Raw genomic sequence first — 8,718 nt, forward strand, 5'->3', positions numbered from 1 at the left:
ATGCTAACCCAATACAAACCCAATACAATAAAAATATATAACATAAAATACTTCTAACAAAACCATCACAGTATATGGCTATTAATAATACCAATGACATTTAATTCTGTTTTAATATTTATATATTTGTAGATTTTAAATTGTAATGAAATACCTTTAATGCAAGCCTCTTTGAGTCTCCTTATGGACAGAAAAAGCAAGGTATAAATAAACATCATCATCATCATACATACATACATACATACTTACAGGAAAATTCAAATGACTTGAACCTTCTGAATAAGTGATTGTATGTATAAACATTTTTATTCAAACCCCTTAATTTAGCCTCTATAATAAATATATCTCAACTAATTTCTGAACCCTTACCCTGATATCACCTCTCAGTTATGTCTTTGAAAATCAGTAACTATATCCTATTTTTTCTTTAAGTTTGATACTGATTGATCTGTAATCTAAGTGGTTAACTCACATCAGCTAACTCACATCGTTTCATCAACCTATCTGGTGCTGGTATAAAAGTGTCCTTCCAAACTTGAGCTTAAAAAGGTCTTTCATGTTTCTTCTCCAGTTGGCATTCCATTACTCCCAGGAAATAAAATTCAGGTCTCATGACTAACTTCAACTTTAAAATGGCTTCCAAAATCATAAAATCATAGAATCATAAAGTTGGAAGAGACCTCATGGACCATCCAGCCCAACCCCTTGCCAAGAAGGAGTAAAATCGCATTCAGAGCACTCCTGACAGATGACCATCCAGCCTCTGTTGAAAAGCTTCCAAAGAAGGAGGCTCCACAACACTCCCGGGCAGAGAGCTCCACTGCTGAACAACTCTCACAGTCAGGAAGTTCTTCCTCATGTTCAGGTGGAATCTCCTTTCTTGTGGTTTGAAGCCATTGTTCCACATCCTAATCTCCAGGGCAGCAGAAAACAAGCCTGCACCCTCCTCCCTATGACTTCCCGTCACGTATTTATACATGGCCCTCATCATGTCTTCTCTCAGCCTTTTCTTCTGCAAGTAAACATGCCCAGCTCTTTAAGCTGCTCCTTATAGGGCTTGTTCTCCAGACCCTTGATCATTAGTCACCCTCCTCTGGACACATTCCAGCTTGTCAATATCTCATTTAAATTGCAGTGCTCAGAATTGGACCCAGTGTGATTCCAGGTGTGGTCTGACTACGGCAGAATAGAGGGGTGGCATGCCTTCTCTGGATCTAGACATCTGTATATGATTCCAGTATTCCTTTACCTTAAAGCACAAGGAGTGATTTAGGTTGCGGAATATGTTTAATTTGGAGAAGAGAAAGCCATTTTTACATATTTGAAAAAAATGCCACATTGAGGAGGGGTGAGCTGGTTTTCTGCTGTCTTGGAGTGTAGGGCGCACAGCAATGGATTCAAACTGCAGGGGAAAAATATTCTACCTAAACAGAAGAACTTCCTGACAATCAAAGCTGTTAGGCAGTGGAATATGAGTCCTCCTCAGAGAGTGATGAAGTTTCCTTCTCTGGAGATTTTTAAGCAGAGGCTGGATGGCCATCTATTGGGGGTGCTTTGGGTTGTGTGACAGAATTTATGTCCCTAGTGGTCTCCCCCAACTCTAGGATTCTATGACCACCACCAATTTTGATCACATTTTCACCATTCATTTTGCAACATCCTTATAAATGTAAGCCTGCTATGATTCCCTGCTATATCTTTATATATGTTTTATTTTAAATTATTTATAAATGCATTTTTATTCTCATTTTATGATCTAAATAGGCATTTTCCTGTAGTTTGTTTGTAGCAATAAAACAACACTGTTAAAGTGAGAGTTTAAGCATTAATAAAACATGAAATCATAACTAAACGAAAACATAATACATTTAAAGTCTGACAGAGCAAAACAAACAAACAAAAATCAGTTCTTCACAGCCTAGAAGACAAAACAGAAGCTGCTAGTTTCATACTCTCCAGCTGTCCTGGGACAGTTAGATTAAAACCTGGTCCTCCCACTTTTTAAATTGGTATAGAAATGTTCCAAATTCTCTCTCCACTTCCCTGCTTTTTGCTCAATTTACTTCTATTGATGTAAATTGAGTTCAACGAGCAAAAGTAGTTTATAATCAATTCAATCAGTAGAAAGTAAAGAAGAGAAGAGGCAAAATCTCACCTTTCCCAGGAGGTTCAGGCAAACAAAGTTTTACAGCCTCTCCTTGCATGCATGTTTTCCTCATGTATAGCTTTTCTCATTGTGAGCACATTTTAGTAATGCTTGGCCACATGTTTTTGATTCATCTGTAAAATGTTAAAAGGAATGGAGGACTCAGAATCTATGCACCAGATCCTGTCTGACCTTAGAAGCTAAGCAGATTCATCACTTGGATGGGAGACTACCAATAAATATGCGGTGCTATGAGCTATGTTTCAGAGAAAGGAGCTGCCTTACCTAAGAAAAGCTGCCTTACCCAACCTTGTGATGAATATAAAATTAATGTATTGCCAGCTCTTTAAGTTTCCACATGTGAGTCTTATAGGGAGGCAGAACCCAAAACAGAACTGCTGACAATATATTCTCTATGCTAAAATGACAGTCACCTATGCTTTCCTTCTGAATTTGATGAGATATTTAATTAAATTTCCTGTTCCTCTGCAACCAGCTACAGTCAACAGTCTGACCCACTCAAGTTTTTGCATGTTCCAAGGGCGGTGTGCTACTGTAATCTAAGAATGTCACCACGACCAAACCATCCATCTCCAAGAATGGGCACAGTTGACACACCAATAGTACTGTGCAGTGATCTCCTAGACACTTCTTGAATTCTGGACATCCAGGCTGAGGACTGTGTCCTGCAATAGACATAAATTACACACCTAAAGGGAGGGCAATTCATTTAACACAGGTCCCTATTCTCTGATCTGCCTGTCACTTGATTAAGAGTATCACTGTCTGTCTGTATTCAGAACTTCAATTTGTTCACTGCCTTCCTGTCCAGCACTGTTTCTGTTTTGGTACTGAAGCAGAGTTGGAAGTTGAATAACACACTAGTTATTTCAAATCCAAAAACTCAAGACAAGTCCCTCCAGCAGTTCCAAGGATACATTGCCACATTTTCACACAGGGCAAAAATGCCCCATATTGCCGCCTTAATGTCTGGCTTTGACGGGGTCTGCTGTTCACCATCACACGACACATGACAGCCTCACCCACTTTCCTCCCAAAGTGGAGGTGAAGCACCAAAAGATGCTTCATCCTCCACTGTAGAATGAAAACGTCACAAGTAGCTCTGATGAAGCTACCTGCACTTTTGGTCCCAAAAGTCCATGTGATGGCAGAAAGAGACGTGGCACACATTGCCACCTTTTCTGCCATGTGATGGTGGGTGGGAAAGAGTGCCAACTCACTCTTTCCCACCCTCCATGTGTGATAGGGGGAGGAGGGAGGCTGCGATGGGCACCACAAGTCACCCCGTGTGCATTCCTTTTCACTGGCAAAAGCCAGAGAGACAGAACAACCCAGCTGGTCTGTGTGACAAGGTCCTTAAACAGCATGGGGGATAAAGCAGGACTCAAAGGGATTCCAAAGGCAACACTCAGATTGTCAAACAGAAACTCTCTAGCCCCTCCTCCTGAGTTCACAGCCCCAAGAAAGACTAGAGTCAGTGTAAAACAATACCCTCCTAAACTGAACCACCTAAACTGAACCACCTAAACTGAAACCACCTAAACTAAACAATACCCTCCTAAAGTGAACCTCCTAAGCTGAACCACCTAAACTGGGCTTTACAAGCGAATGGATACTCCACCTCAGACATCAGAAGAGCTTCAAGACCAAAAACAAGACATGAGAGTAAAGACAAAATCCACCCAGAGGAAATGTGTTCTTGCCATACATCAAGGGAACCACTGACCGCATAGGGAAGCTGATTAGGAAACACAACCTACAAACTAACTACAGACCCACTAAGAAAATCCAACAAATGCTACGGTCAGCAAAGGACAAGAGGGATCCTCTCAACTCTGCAGGAATCTACCATGTACCATGCAGCTGTGGACAAATCTACATAGGGACCATCAAATGCAGCATCACCCAAACACGAATCAATGAACATGAAAGGCACTGCAGACTAATTCAACCTGAGAAGTCAGCCATAGCAGAACACCTGATGAACCAACCTGGACATATCGTATTATTTGAGAGCACAAAACGCTGGACTACTCTAACAACTACCATGTCAGGCTACACAGAGAAGCCACTGAAATCCACAAGCATGTGGATAATTTCAACAGAAAGGAAGAAACCATGAAAATGAACAAAATCTGGCTACCAGTATTAAAAAAAACTCTAAAAGTATAACAGCAAATAAAGGACAACACTGAAACACAGGGAAATTCCAGACAAGAAACAATCAGGGAGAGGTAATCACCTCTCAGCAAAGGATTCCCCAAGGCAGTAACAAGTCACACCAAAAAACTGTCAGACTATTAAATGCTAATCAGGGTGGCCAATTGAAACATGCACACCTAGCTCCAACTTTCCACAGATATATAAACCCAGTTTTCCTAGTTCCAACAGAGCTCACAACCTCTGAGGCTGCAGATGTTAGGAGAGAATGCTTCTAGAATGCTTATACAGCCTGAAAAACCTACAACAACCCAGTGATTCCAGCCATGAAAGCCTTCGACAATACAACACTCTCCTAGTTCTATTCCAGAGAGGCAGTCCAGATGCATTACAATGGTAAATGACGTAAAAGGTCACTGAGTGGTCCAACACAACAAACACGGACAGATTCCCCCTATCCAATTCTTGGCACAGGTCATCTATCAATACAACCCAACCTGTCTCTGGAGTTTATCACATGTGACAGGCAAATCACATTCAACAGCAGGACAACAGCATTTCCTGGCTAGGACTTATCACAAGACCTTGCTCTTCTCTCCCATTTGGGAATGTTTCTTTTACAAACACAAATAATCAGTTAATGACCTCCTTCTGTAAAACAAATGCCTCCCAACAGTCTCCACTCACCCATACGCAGAACAACAAAAGAGGAAAACTCCATGTGGCAAGTCCTGCGTTAAACTCTTATTGTATAAACAGGCCTGAAGCCAGATAGAATTGGATCTAGATAATCTGTCTCATCCAAGAATCTGCCACCATGTGATCCAATATGTTGCCCAAGAATGGAATATTACAGACTTGTTGGTAATTGTCCAGTAAAGTTGGGGGTTTATAGGGAACCCCTTTCAAGCAAAGCTATGATGACCACCTCTTTTAGATAGGAAAGGAAGGAAGGAAGGAAGGAAGGTTGGTTGGTTAAAAGCACTGGGGCAGCAGCCTCTCTGACACACAAGCAACCCTGGTTACATATGCTGTATAAAAAAGGTATATAAATCAAGCATTTACTGATAACAAATCAGCATTTGCAAGGCTTGCTAAACAGGCTGATTTTCCTTTATAGGACATACAGCTGAAGCATCTTCTGCAGAATGCCACTAGGTGATCTTCAGAATTTTTTTAGAGTTGCTAAATTTTTCAGGTCCCCAACATTGAGCAAAAGGGACTCAATTTGGGGTCAGGACCCACAGTTTAAGAAGCAGTGCTCTAGAGGCATATATAGCCAATTACCCAAGTGGTCCTATTGGGCTCAGTGAGTAATGCACAACTCGAATATGCTAGATTAAGTACACCATCTGACATTAACCCTCAATTGATTCCTGGTGCTAAGAGACCTCTGTTGGGAAGGATCCCTGGAATCTCAGATAACAAAGAATGGAGATTGATTTCTTCTTAAATTGATGGTATCATCACATAGTTATAAAGTACATGGAACAAAGATCATAGACACTAAGTGCTTCCAAAAGGAAAGTCACTAGAGTTACCAAAGATTATGCATGGCTAGTCTTTTCTCTGCTCATTTTTCTGTGGTGAGGGAAAAAGCAAGGAGATAGTATGGAAAACCACCTATACATTTCCATGTATGAGGCAGTTGGGTTGCATGGGCATTGCAGTCTTTACCTGAGACATGGAGAAGTACAGCACATTACTCCAGGTGGACAGACAGTCAAGTAGACCACATTACTCCAGATGGACAGACAGTCAAGTAGACCACATTACTCCAGGTGGACAGACAGTCAAGTAGACCACATTACTCCAGATGGACAGACAGGCAAGCCTGGAAGACAGCATCCTATTCAGTTATTTGTAACTTTACCACAGCAAGAAAAAAATGGCCTATTTTAAATGCACCATGAATCGGAAGCAGCTACTTGGGACAGATGCTTAAGTAAAAGACAACTTTCTTTGTATCAATAGATGTCATAGAAAGAAACCCTGACCTCAAATTGGCCAATTAGGCAATTCTTTCATCAATCAAAGCTACACACTGAGCTTCCGTCCGCGAGGGACTTGTGTAGCCAGCTGTACAGCAATGAAGATGGCAATAAACTTGGGTTTAGGAGTCAGTTGTCCTTTATCTTCTTGGACTGGCGGCAGTGAGAGTTTGCTAAGAAGTAGCATCTCTGTTTGTGTACACTGCAGCTCTCCAGGGCTAAGGTCAGGATTCAGTCTCGTCAGTGACACTGGCCCACTTCACCTGTTACATAACACTTATGGGACTATTCCTTTTTATCATGCACCTTTGAATCTCAGCACTAATGTTTAAATATGCATAGAGTCTACTGACCACATGCTCACATCTTTACACAGCACCAAAGTTATGACCTCCCTGCTCAAAACGTTGAACAGAAAGACTGGAAAGAAAGGATATGTTGCATATGCGAGATATTGAAAAATTGGACCCCCAAATTATTAAATGTATAATGACATGTATAAAAATATGAAATAGAAATGACTGCTCCGCCAAATCAAAGAGCACATGCCTGTGTCTCACTTTATTATGAATTGCCTTTGGAATGCTGTCTGGTTGTCCACAAGATCACTTCCTTTGATATCCATTATCCCCTCACAATGAACTGGGAGATATACATTGGGGAGTTCAATGTATATCTAAATTCCCCAAGTCTATTTCCTGTTCCAGTTGATAAGGTCAGGAATATCTGTAGGAAAGATCTGGGACCCATGTAAGTTTCACCTATTTAGATTATCATCACCCTCAAGGATCCATTGTGTACACTGGATTAACCTTATTGTGCTAATCAGCGCAGATCCATTAAGCCCAACAAGGACTTGTTGTATATTGACACACACCACATTCCTTTCTGATTGCGCCCATCTCAGAGGCAAATCAATACATGGACTGACACTTCAAATGCTCCAATGACAGTTTATTGAATTTCCCGCCATATGAAAAGCCAACTAGTCCCTCCAGGGAGATAGGGTGGAATATATTTATTTTGGGCATTTGTACTTCATCCTGTCTCGACCTCCACAGAGGGACTCAGGCCGCTAATAAATAAATAAATATAAATAAAGTTTTATCGTAGTTTTATTGTAGTAATGACATCTGACAGAATCCTGAGACACTCAGAACGTGGATCCTAGCAAGACAGTTTTTCAACTAATAGGAGCTGGAACGGATTTCTTGAATAACTGTCAAATGAAATAAAAATGCTCTGTATTTGCAGTTGTAGTATGTCAGTACTTTGGAGTGCTTTTTCCACTGACATCCTTTCTGGCCATTGAGAATAAACCTCTGACTTTGCCTTTTACCCGTCTATGTCTGATTTGGCCTTCTGGAAAGCTAGACACTTGGTTTCTGGATTCATGTTCCTTGTGATAGGTGAAATCACTCCACATATGGAACCATCTCTCTCTCTCTCTCTCTCTCTCTCTCTCAGTTTCTTGTTGCATTTCAGGACTTAGATTTTTAAGGTGAGTACAAATCAAAATACTGGTGAAATAAAAACCCCAAAAGTGTGTGTCAATGCTTAGAAAACAGCCTCATCTGCCTACAATGTCAGTGACGGACTTGTCAAAACTATGCCTCTGTAAAAAGCAGGACTAGATCTCCCATTAGAGTGCATACACTTCAACTTTTCACACTCTCTGAGCTTCAGAGGGAGGCAAAGAGACACCTGTTTTGAGCAAATCTTGCCAGGAAATCCTCATGACAGGTTCACTAAATGCCCTATAAAAATCAGCATTGCCTTTACACAGTAAATGCCTAGTGTGGTCCCATATTACTCAGACCACTGGAAAAAAAGATAACAGTATTAGAGGTCTTCTTCATGGTGTGCTTTAGCTGTTATGTAACTACAACTCCCAGCATTCCTCACCATTCATTATGCTGAACACAACTGTTGAAAGTTGCAGTCCAACAACAGATGGAGGACTCCACAATACGAAACCAAAATCCTGTAATCACTCTGCCACAGCGTCACTTTTGGCCTTTTGAAATGCCTGGCTAGGAAAATGATGGCAGTGGACCTTTGGCACTTTCCCTTAAAGGAGTTCCAAGTGTATAAGAGGGTCAGTGTTTCTTTTCGGTTCACTCAAACAGACTAAGGGTCCTTCCACATAACCATATAAGCCGGAATATCAAGGCAAATACTTCATAATATCTCCTTTGAACTGGATTATCTGAGTTCGCACTGCCATATAATCCAGTTCAATGTGGATTTTATACCGCTGTGTGGAAAGGGCCTAAGCTTTTGCATTTTGCCACTATATTTTGAGAAGGGGTGGTTCTATTTTTGTAAGAGTTATTGCTGAACCTTAATTTCTAATTAATTTTGGTTCCAATATCTGCCCTTGACTTATCTATATAAATA

Source organism: Anolis sagrei, chromosome 2 (assembly GCF_037176765.1).
Source record: "Anolis sagrei isolate rAnoSag1 chromosome 2, rAnoSag1.mat, whole genome shotgun sequence".
In the NCBI taxonomy this organism is placed as follows: Eukaryota; Metazoa; Chordata; class Lepidosauria; order Squamata; family Dactyloidae; genus Anolis; species Anolis sagrei.